Source organism: Carassius carassius, chromosome 7 (assembly GCF_963082965.1).
Source record: "Carassius carassius chromosome 7, fCarCar2.1, whole genome shotgun sequence".
NCBI classification, from domain to species: Eukaryota; Metazoa; Chordata; class Actinopteri; order Cypriniformes; family Cyprinidae; genus Carassius; species Carassius carassius.
The window spans coordinates 18,051,910-18,064,367 of record NC_081761.1 but is presented as its reverse complement, the minus strand read 5'-3'; the positions used below and the strand labels follow the sequence as shown (position 1 = coordinate 18,064,367).

The 12,458-nt window shown below is 42.2% G+C and overlaps 1 long non-coding RNA gene across 1 annotated transcript in view; it reads right to left on the bottom strand.

Annotated features, from left to right (window-relative positions):
- The window catches only part of LOC132143662 (uncharacterized), a 939,337-nt gene that overhangs the window by 907,516 nt on the left and 19,363 nt on the right, over positions 1–12,458 (bottom strand). The window lies entirely within an intron of this gene.

Below are 12,458 nucleotides of genomic sequence, written 5' to 3'. Positions count from 1 at the left end.
GCGTCAAAGCAACTGAACAACATTCATTAGGAAAACAGTGTCAATGATGCAAAATGATAGTTAAAGGCAGTTCATCATTGGATTCAGTTATGTCATCTCTGTTCAGTTTAAATAGTGTCTGTGCATAGAGGAAAGTTTAAATGGAATGCTTTTCCTAAAAAGAATGGCCACCCCATGAGCATGGGAAGTGAACGGTGATTGATAGACCTGTGATATCCAACTGCACCTCAATCTATGCTGCTCTGTCGTTTTAATATGGGTCTCTTGCAGAAAAATCACATGTGCTGATAATGATTTAAGGTGTCGAAATACTTTTTCTCTTTTTATAGCATGTCCAAGCCCCTTAACGTTCCAAGAGACCAATGTCACATTTTTCCCCCCGATCAATGTTTTATCAGAAGGCCTAGACATACACAAAAAAATAAAAAAGATTTAAATCTTAGAATGGACATCCACCTTTGCAAACATAACATGACAAGCAGCATTCGAAGAATACATTGTAAAAGACTAAACAAAAAAGTAAAAAACACAGACGAGTAAAAAGACAACAAATAATAAAAAAAGGATAAACAAGTCCGAGCCAGAAAGAACAACAACCCCCAACTTACCCCACTCACCTTCGTGTCTACCCGAACCAGACACACAGTTCCCAGTTCCATCCAGAAAGGAGCTGCTGGGCAGTTATCAAAAAACAACACCCCCAAGGAAAAAAGAGCGCCTCCCCAAGGCCTCAACTATGTGATCCCAGACAGAATATTGCCGCAAAAAAATAAATAAATAAATAAATAAATAAAAAGGGGGAAATTAAAATAAACAAATGGGTAAATATAAGTACATAAAATACATAAAATGAGTTAAATTAAAAAATAAACTAGAAAGGAGGTACTGAATTATGTATACATTTTTGCATCTAAATAAAAAATAAAAAATAAAAAAAGGGCTGCAAGTACTACCCCCAAAACTGAAATTAAGCATTCATAAAACCATTCATAAAACCAATAAGAGAACAAACTGCATAACACATTAGGCATGCAGCACAATTATAATTGTTGTAGTTTAGTGCATTGTGTGCTCACAGCGACTTATCCGCTGTGGAATCGACTCTACTAGCTGTCAGTCTCAAGTACAAACACAACAGCACAAGGAAAGTGCAATCGACCATACTCGAGTCTACTCTGCGGAATTCTCTCCACATTTTTCCACAAATCGCGCTGCCTTCTCCGGATCATCAAAGACTGTTGACGGCCTCTCTCCATGCTGGTGAATCTGCAGCCTAGCCGGGTACCGCAATGTAAATTGCTTGCATTACGTCCCGAAAGGCGTTCCGTTGCGACATCACCTCGGCGGTATAATCGGGAAAGATCAGCACTTTTTTACCCTTGTATTCTAATGGTTGCATTCTCCCATGACACAGAATCAGCTCCTTCACTTGGAAATGATGGATGCGCACCAGGATAGTGCTCGGCCTCTCACCAGCTGCAGGCTTAGCCTGGAGAGAACGATGTGCTCGATCCACTTTAACCGGGAGAGGGAACTGCTCTTCCCCGGCAGTTGAGGAATCAGCCTGGAGACAAATTCAGTGGGTTTACCATACTCTTCGTCCTCTTGTATCCCCACAATCTTAATATTGTGCCTTCGAGACCGAGCCTCAAGGTCTTGAACTTTAGCACGGAACTGATTGATATGCTTAGATAGCTCTGAATACTTGGTTTCCAGCATGGTTATTCGCGTCTCAAAGTCAGTAATAGCCTACTCTTGATTAGCCACCCGGGCCTGCAGCTCAGACTGCGACGTCACAAGTTTCTGAAAATTCAGCTCAAAGGCATCAACATACTGTTTTCTCCCCACAAAATGGACTCGGCCATCTCTTTGCAGATCTCCTTACACATAGCATAGGCAGTGTCCGGTAATTTCCCAGTTTTGTTGGGCGAGCTATTAGCTTTGCCAGTACAGTAGCTGCGGTGACTTGGTCATCAGTGTTCTTAACTTTGGAGGTACTCGGCTTCGGCATTATCGAGTCACAATGCGAGTTTACTTGAGAGAAAAATGTAAGCACACTATAATAGCTCAAAACAAAATAAAACACGGCAAAATAATAACTTTATTGAGGCCTTTAGAGGAGCACTGAACAAACAGCGTCTATACCTCGAACATGCACTCTAGCACCCGATACATACAATATTGAATGATAATGGTTAAATGATCACATACATTTTAATGAAGTGTAGTATTGTTAAAATATAGTCTTTGAAATGGAAAAACAGAATGAAACATTATCATTTAAAAATTAAGCAAATCAGTCAAGAGCATTAATCTGCACTTAATTATAATTGTATTAAATTTATATTACTATTCTTGGTACAAATAATCTTAAAATCCTTACATGAAAAGAAAGAGAAAGAGAGAGAGAGTATTTAACTGTTATCATGTAATATTTATTTGGTTTACTATGGGACACACACTGATCTATAATAGAGAGTGAGGGCACATCATTTTTATTAGTATGCTGTCATGCACAAGCATTAAATAAAATGATCATGAAAGTATTTTGTTTTCATTTAAATCCTGTATCCATGTGATGCTTGGTGTGAGGAACAGATCCAAATTCAAACCGCATTCATTGGATATATATCTCCTTCCTCTGTAGCTATAGTAACTATTTAAAAATGTGCCATTAGGAAGTTTTACAACAAGTTTTATGGCAGCGATATCAAACGCTCATTGGCTCTCGCCAGTTTCGTCAGAGATTGTGATATACCATGTTTCCGGTGATGCGTGTTTTGAATGAGAAACGCGCGACGTGAGGGAGTGGATCGGCATAGTATTTTCAGTGTTTAACAACTTAAATTATGCCCTGCTCCCCACACTACTGTTATATTCTGCCAGTGTGGATTGCAACTGCAATACATCATCATTTGGACTACTGTGGTACTGCTCTTTTACACATCTGTAATAAATTCTTATGATTAAGTTACGTTTCTCTTATAGACTGTTTACTTTATACACTCACTCTTTATTGGTTGATTTGTTCTTTATAAAAAAAATAAAAAATAAATAAATAAAAAACAACAACAATGCAATACGTTTTTTTTATTGCACAATTACATGATGTGTGCGTTTTGAGTCTGATTTTCTATTCAGTTTAATGTACTTTATTGGCATAGTTTGTGTTACATTAAAGCATATCACAAAATGAATAATTGCGATCATAGTAATATACAAAGTTATAATATGAAATATTACAATTCCCAGACAGCAATATAGTGTTGGCCCCAGATCTGGCCCGTGTGAAATCCCGAGCCGGATCTGGGCCGACACTGCTTGCTGTCTGGGTTGGGTCTGGGCTATATAAGGCTCAGGTGTGGATCAGATTTGGGGATTCTGGTTTACTTAAGGCTGAGAATTGGCACCAATAATGTAACCTGTTTTGGCCCAGTTCAGGGCCAGCTAAGGCTGATTAACTGGCTCAGATTCGGGCTGGTTATGGCCCATGTGTGGCCCGAGTCTTTAATCCAGTTCTGGGCCACTTCAGGGACGTCATTTCTTGCAGTACATGGGCTGAGGGAAAAGTGATTGTGTGGCCCGGATCTGGGCCAGAAAGACATTTGCTATGTGGGACATTAAGGACAGATGTTTTTATCTCTTTGGCAGATGCTCATCTGTTTTGGCCAGTTTCTTTGTCTCTCTCTCTCAGAGGTGCTTAATGTCTCCTGAGAAAAAAACAAAATCATATTGTATTGTATGTAATACACTGTTGCAAAAATTGCAAAAGCCAAACCAAATGAGGTATTTGTCGTAAAACAGACACTTTGCCTAAACCTGCTCTGCAAGTTTGAAATGCTGATTAGACACTCTCCATATGACTAAGCAAGATATTCACACCTTTATTTCAGCCCCAACAAGTTATACAGAGCTACAACCAAACCCCAAACCCCTCCAGCTGGACTGACTTCGGTCACACTTCTGATTGCTTGGTGTAAAATGGACATGATAAAAACAAAACAAAACAACAACAACAAGAGCGAACTGCAGAATGCAGACAATACATCTGCTTATTACTTATAAAGCCCTGAATGGTTTAGCACCTCAGTATTTGAATGAGCTCCTTTTACATTTTAATCCTCTACGTCCGCTACGTTCTCAATACTCAGGCAATTTGATAATACCTAGAATATCAAAATCAACTGCAGGCGGCAGATCCTTTTCCTATTTGGCGCCCAAACTCTGGAATAACCTACCTAACATTGTTCGGGAGGCAGACACACTCTTGCAGTTTAAATCTAGATTAAAGACCCATCTCTTTAACCTGGCATACACATAACATACTAATATGCTTTTATTATCCAAATCCGTTAAAGGATTTTTAGGCTGCATTAATTAGGTAAACCGGAACCGGAAACACTTCCCATAACACCCTATGTACTTGCTACATCATTAGAAGAATGGCATCTACGCTAATATTTGTCTGTTTCTCTCTTGTTCCGAGGTCACCGTGGCCACCAGATCCAGTCTGTGTCCAGATCAGAGGGTCACTGCAGTCACCCGGATCCAGTACGTATCCAGACCAGATGCTGGATCAGCACCTAGAAAGGACCTCTACATCCCTGAAAGACAGTGGAGACCAGGACAACTAGAGCCCCAGATACAGATCCCCTGTAAAGACCTTGTCTCAGAGGAGCACCAGGACAAGACCACAGGAAACAGATGATTCTTCTGCACAATCTGACTTTGCTGCAGCCTGGAATTGAACTACTGGTTTCGTCTGGTCAGAGGAGAACTGGCCCCCCAACTGAGCCTGGTTTCTCCCAAGGTTTTTTTCTCCATTCTGTCACCGATGGAGTTTCGGTTCCTTGCCGCTGTCGCCTCTGGCTTGCTTAGTTGGGGACACTTCATCTACAGCGATATCGTTGACTTGATTGCAAATAAATGCACAGACACTATTTAACTGAACAGAGATGACATAACTGAATCCAATGATGAACTGCCTTTAACTATCATTTTTGCATTATTGACACTGTTTTCCTAATGAATGTTGTTCAGTTGCTTTGACGCAATGTATTTTGTTTAAAGCGCTATATAAATAAAGGTGACATTGACATTGACATTGACATCTGTATTAATCATTTTTTTCCAATATGTTTATTGTCATTTTCTCATTTTATAACCACAGAACAAGTACACATGCTTACACCTTTTCACATATATATCTTCGGTTAACACTTCTTAAAGGTAAAAAAACAACAACAAAAGGTTAAACAATAATATATAAATTTGTTACAGACAATGTTTACAAAGTCTTTTTCTGTAAGGTCTACATTCCAGTATACTTGATATTTATGTATGGCTCCCACAGCTGATCAAAGTCTTTCCTCTTGCATATAGCAATATATGTTAGCCTTTCCAGCCCGATACAGTTTGATATCTCTTTTATCCACATTTTCATGGATGGAGCATCCATACACTTCCAGCATAATGCAATAGCTCTTCTGGCTTGAAGCAGACCAAAGTCTATGTTTATAGTCTTGACGTTTGTATGATGTCCACTGGATATATTCCAAGAATGCAAAGTTTTACATCCATAGGAATTTTAATGCTAAACATATTTGACATATATTTTAAAACCTCCTTCCAGAAGTTTTGTATTTTTGGACATTCCCAGAGGCAATGATACAATGTACCTTTGTTATCCAAGCATTTATGTCACGGTTGGTAAACTGTGATCTCTGGGTTTTGCACTTTGTGGTGAAGTCTGTGTGTTTCGTGTCTGCACTGATTAGTTTGTAGGCATCTCTGTTAATTGTCATCAGCAGCTGCTGTCACTCATTACACACTCCCTGTATATTGGCTTGTCTCACGTCTTTTGTTTGTGAGAATGTTGTTTCATGTCTGATCTCTGTCTCTTGCTTCTGTGTTGTTTGCGTTGGATGTCCGTGTCTTCCCCCCTCATCCACTCTCCGCACTTCCACAAAGCATCACGACTTACCTTCGTCTCGATTCCCCGCAGTTCCTGTGCCATCCTCTCCTGATACCTTCTCACCGTCACCATCCGGATTCCTCACCGCCTCACCGCCGTCTTGGATTGTCGTCTTCCCAGCTTCGTGTTGTACCCTTGTTTGTCTGTTTCATATTCATTAAACTGTTTAACTCGCACTTGTTTCCAGCTCCTCCTTCACCCAGTCGTCACAGAACATTCTCACCCATCATGGAAGCAGCGAGCACCAACTAAACTGGCGTTCACGCGAGCACCAACTAAAGTGGCGTTCACGCTCACTCTACTGTCGGGCAAGGCCGCCCTATGGAGGACGGCGGTGTGGGAAAATCAACATCCGTGTTGCACCTCGTTCCACTCCCTCTCGGAGGAAATGAGGAGGGTATTTGATCGAGCCGCGGCTGGCAGGGAAGCCGCTCACCAGCTCTCAGACTTACATCAGGGAACCTCTTCGGTCACGGATTACTCCATTCAGTTCCGCACCCTGGCAGCCGCGTGCCAGTGGAACGAGGCGGCACAGTGGGATCGATTCCTGCATGGGCTGGCCGACCGTGTTCAAAAGGAGATCTACCTCCTCGAGCTGCCCCCCACACTCAACGGTCTTATTGACTTAGCCTTACGAGTTGATGCCCGGATTAATCGCCTGGGTCGTCAGACAAGTCCTAAGCGCCATACCATCTCTCCGGACAGGGGGCGCTCGAGTCGAGAGAACGCGGTCGGTCCCGTCGACGACCACGAACCCATGCAGGTGGGTAGAGCTCGGCTGTCCCGGAGGGAGAGAGAACGGCGGAGGTCCCAAGAACTATGCCTGTACTGTGGAGGCTCAGGACATACCATCTTCACCTGCCCGGTAAAAGAGCCAGCCCGGTAGTAAACTTGAGGCTACTATCGGGTGGGATCTCCGCTGGGAAGTCCTCAACAACATCATCGACTCTCCTTCCGGTGAAACTGCGGTGGGAGAATCACACTCACGACTGTCACGGCCTTCTGGACTCCGGAGTCGAAGGTAATTTCATCGACTCACTCCTTGCACGTCACCTGAACATTCCTGTCCTGCCTGTGTCTCTTCCCATCCATGTCACCGCACCAAACGGCCAGGAACTGCCTCATGTCACACACTACACAGAACCCATTACTCTGCTCACCTCTGGCAATCATTGTGAAACCATATCCTTTTTCCTCATGGACTCCTCTGTAGCTACCATTGTGATAGGTCACCCCTGGTTAATAAAACATAATCCACGAGTGGAGTGGGGTTCCAACACAGTCACATTGCGGAGTGAAGGTTGTCATGAGTCTTGTCTGGTTTCTGCTTGTCCTGCTGTCTCTGTTTCTGTCTTTCAGAAGGAGAACATAGTTTTGCCAAACGTGCCTGCAGAGTATCTGGACCTGAAGGAGGTGTTCAGTAAGTCCCGTGCTGCTTCTCTTCCTCCGCATCGTCCCTACGACTGTGCCATAGATTTAGTGCCAGGTAAGTCTCCGCCTAAAGGCAAGTTATACTCTCTTTCTATTCCTGAGAGGGAGGCCATGGAGAAATAAATTTCTGATTCCTTAGCATCTGGGTTCATCCGTCCTTCCTCTTCTCCAGCTGGGGCGGGATTCTTTTTTGTGGGTAAGAAGGATGGTTCTCTGCGACCTTGTATTGATTACCGAGAGCTGAACAACATTACGATAAAGAACACTTATCCGTTACCACTCATGTCTTCAGCTTTCGAGAGGTTACAGGGAGCATCCGTATTAACAAAATTGGATTTACGTAATGCTTATCATTTGGTCCGCATCAGGAAGGGGGATGAATGGAAAACCGCCTTAAATACCCCCAGAGGGCACTTTGAATACTTGGTGATGCCGTTCGGGCTCTCCAACTTGCCAGGGGTTTTCCAAGCACTCGTTAATGACGTGTTGAGAGATATGGTAGATCAGTTTATATATGTTTACCTGGATGACATACTGATTTTTTCTTCATCTCTCCAGGAACACGTTCAACACGTCAGACGAGTGCTCCAGAGGTTACTTGAGAATGGGCTTTTTGTCAAGGCGGAGAAATGAATATTCCATGCACAGTCTTTTCCCTTCCTAGGGTATATCGTCTCATCCGAGGGAATACGTATGGACCCTGACAAAGTTAAGGCTGTGATAGATTGGCCATCTCCAGATTCCCGTAAGGCCCTACAGCGGCTTCTGGGGTTCGCCAATTTCTATCGGTGTTTCATTCGCAATTTGAGCCAACTAGCCTCACCTCTGACAGCCTTGACCTCTCCCAGTACTCAGTTCAGGTGGTCGGACGCAGTTGAGACTGCGTTCACTAACCTCAAAAGCCACTTCGTTTCGGCTCCCATCCTTGTGGCTCCTGATCCCACATGGCAATTCGTGGTGGAGGTCGACGCGTCAGAGGTGGGGGTAGGAGCAGTGTTGTCCCAACGTGCTGTCTCAGACGGTAAGGTACATCCTTGCGCGTTTTTTTTCCCATCGATTATCTCCTGCTGAACGCAATTATGACATTGGTAACAGAGAGTTGTTGGCAGTCAAATTAGCTTTAGAGGAGTGGCGTCACTGGCTGGAAGGCTCAGGGGTACCTTTCATTGTTTGGACCGATCATAAGAATTTAGAATACATTAGAACTGCCAAAAGACTCAATTCCAGGCAGGCTCGGTGGGCACTTTTTTTCGGTCGCTTTGATTTAACTTTATCGTACCGCTCGGGTTCTGAAAATGTCAAACCGATTCTTTATCACGTCTTTTTGATCCCTCCGCCCCCCCGGTGACTCCCGAGTGTATTTTACCTGAGAAATTAGTGGTCTCAGCACTCATATGGGAGGTCGAGTCGAAGGTCAAGACGGCCTTACAAGGGGTAACGCCTCCGCCCGGTTGTCCACCGAAGCGTTTATTTGTGCCGGAGGGGTTAAGGTCCGAAGTCGTCCAGTGGGGTCACTGCTCTAACGTGGCTTGTCACCCAGGGTCGACAAGTCAAACTAATGGGTTGGTTAAACAACGATTCTGGTGGCCACGTATGGCTCGTGACGTCCGCGATTTTGTTTTGGCTTGCTCAGTTTGCACCAGTGGGAAGTCATCTAACCGACCTCCTGATGGGCTCCTTCAACCGCTGTCTGTCCCTTCGAGACCCTGGTCCCACATCGCACTAGATTTTGTTATCGCCCTCCCGCCCTTTAATGGCATGACGGTCATTTTGACTGTAGTGGACCGGTTCTCGAAGGCGCCACATTTCATTCCCTTGCCCAAATTACCGACAGCCAAGGAAACAGCGGTCACTGTCCTAGATCACGTCTTTCGGCTTCATGGCCTCCCGGTAGATGTGGTTTCTGACAGGGGATCTCAATTTATATCCAAATTTTGGAAAGAGATTTGTAAATTGCAAGGAGCGTCAGTTAGCTTGTCTTCGGGTTATCATCCCCAAAGTAACGGACAGTCTGAGCGAGCCAACCAAGATTTAGAGTGGACGTTGCGATGATTGGTCTCCAAGAATCCTTCTTCCTGGAGTCAACAAGTCTCCATGGTGGAGTACGCTCACAATTCGTTACCAGTGTCAGCTACGGGCCTTTCTCCATTCCATTGCAGTTTAGGTTACCAGCCACCAGTTTTTCCCAGTCTGGAATCTGAAGTCGCGGTCCCCTCCGCTCACGCATTTGTCCAGAGGTGCCACTGCACCTGGACCAGAGCCCGCGAGACTCCGCTCCGGATGAGGGAGCGCACTAAGGCCAAGGCCGATCGCCACCGGTCAAAGCCTCCCGTTTACGTCGTGGGTCAAAAGGTGTGGCCCCCGGAACCTCATCCACTCTCTGCACTTCCACAAAGCATCACGACTTACCTTCGGCTCCATTCCCCGCAGTTCCTGTGCCATCCTCTCCTGCTGCCTTCTCACCGTCACCATCCGGATTCCTCACCGACTCACCGCCGTCTTGGATTGTCGTCTTCCCAGCATCGTGTTGTACCCTTGTTTGTCTGTTTCATATCCATTAAACTGTTTAACTCGCACTTGTTTCCAGCTCCAGTCGTCACAATTTAGAACACACATCTGGAATATTATAGGACATTTGATGAAGTTTGACAGGTGTTATATAGGTTCTCATTAACCATTTATATTTAAGTAATTTAAACCTTGTTTTATTGTCTGTGTTTGAGCTTTAAGACATGCATATTTCCAGTCTACCTCATCTATATCTTCCTTTATATCCATTTTCCAGGCATTTAATTTGTGCAATGTTGATTCAGTACTGTGTTTGACCATTAATTTATAGTAGGCAGATACGTGACCCTTGCCTTCTAAATTTCCAAGAGTTATTTCTTCTAATTTTGATAAAGATGGCATACAGAGTATCGGTTCTTCTTTTGATAACATGTAACTTTTCAGCTGCAAATACTTAAAAAATGCTTTTTGGGGATTGTATATTTCTGGCACAGCTGATCAAATGAAAGTAAAACACCATCTACATATAAATCCATCATTTTCTGAATGCCTCTTATATTCCATAACTTAAATCCACCATCTTTATTACCAGGTATAAATTGTTCATTACCCCAAATTGGAGTAAATTGAGATAATCTCGACATATCACCAATATGCTTGTGTGCAGCGTGCCAGATAGAAATAGTATTTTTAAGGAAAGGGTTTTTTGTTTTCTTCTTCAATGACTTAATATCTGAGGAGTATAGATACATTTTTAATGGCATATCTGGGATGGACTCTTGTTCAATGTCTACCCAAGAGGTGCTGTTATACAAAAATAGTTTAATGCTGAAGTCAGCTGGGCAGCCATATAGTACCATCTAAAATTCGGAAGTTGAAGCCCTCCCCTTTCATAGGGCAGTTGTAATAGCTTAAGGCGAAGTATAGCTTTTCTATCATTCCAAATAAAAAGAGCAATTAGTTTGTTAAGTTTATTAAAAAACATTTTTGGTAATGGCAATGGGAATGTTTGAAAAAAGTATACGAATTTGGGTAAAATAGACATTTAAATTATGTTAATTAGTCCGATCATGGACATTGGTAAATTTGACTATTTTTTCAATGCTTCAGTGGTTCTGTCCACCAGGGGATCGTAATTTATTGAGACGATTTCACTAAGGTCGGGAGTAATTTTGATACCTAAATACCTTTAGCCTTCTGTAGTTGTCATAAAAGGGGTATTTATTATGGGTCTATGTCTTTCTTCCTTATTAAGAAATAATAATACTGATTTAGAGTTGTTAATTTTATATCCAAAAAACTTTCCAAAGTTTTCGATTAATCTCATCAAATTGGAAATACAACTTTTCACATTAGTGAGAAAAAATATAATATCGCCTGCAAATAAAGAGATACGATGATCCTTCTCCCCAATTGTAATGCCTGATATTCCTGTATGTGCTCTCACTGCCATGGGTTCGATTGTCAACACGAACAACAGCAGGGACAGAGGACACCCCTGACTTGTGGATCGCTGTAAATTGAATGATCTTGAGATGGTGTTGCTAGTTAGTATCTCAACAGCTGAATCCACTTCAGAAACGTTTCACCTAATCCAAATCTTGGAAAAACATCAAAGGGATAGTCCCATTCTATTCTGTCAAATGCTTGGCATGCATCTATTGATAACATTGCGGTGTATTTTTCATTGTGTTTTTCATGTAGAATATTCAAGACTCTTCTGATATTATGATAACCTTTTTTTGTACAAAGCCTTGTTGATCATCAATAATTAATTGGGGAAGGTGCTTTTCTAATTTTCTAGCAAGTGCTTTACAAAGTATTTTTTTTAAATATCACATCCCATTAAACTAATTGGTCTGTATGATGAGCATTCAGTTGGTGGTTTATTTGGTTTTAATATTATAGTTATTATAGCCAGTCTTAACGAATCTGGGAGCCTTCCCGTAATAAAAGATTCCTCAAACATGTCAAGTAATGGTCTTAAAAGCTGTCTTTTAAATATTTTATAGAATTCTATTGGAATCCCATCTGGCCCTGGCGCTTTACCACTGTTAATATCTCCTCTAGCTTCACTAAGATCTATTTTTAATGGACTATCTAATGCTGTTTTCTCATCTTCTGATATAGTCTCAAATTTCAACTGATCTAAAAACTATTTCTGAACTGTTTTATTGTTTGCTTTATATTCTGATTTATTTAACTGCTGATAAAAGTCTCTAAAATGATTATTTATCTCTATTGGGTCCATAGTTAGATTACCAGATTTCAGCTTTATAGAGTTCAGGAGACTCCTGCCTGCGGGTGTCGCTGTTGGACAGTGTTTTCTCTACTTCCTGTTGGCCTTCTGTAGCAAATTGTAGCTCCGTGTAGCTGTTTTTATTTTATTTTTTCTCTAGAATCTTTATCTTACTATCACTCTCTGTTTTTTAAAGTGGTAAAATATAACTTAATTCACACCATATTTCTGATATTATCGATCAATCTTATCAGATTAACTTTGATCGTTCACTTTTATTTTATATCCGTGAGTGCAGTACACCTG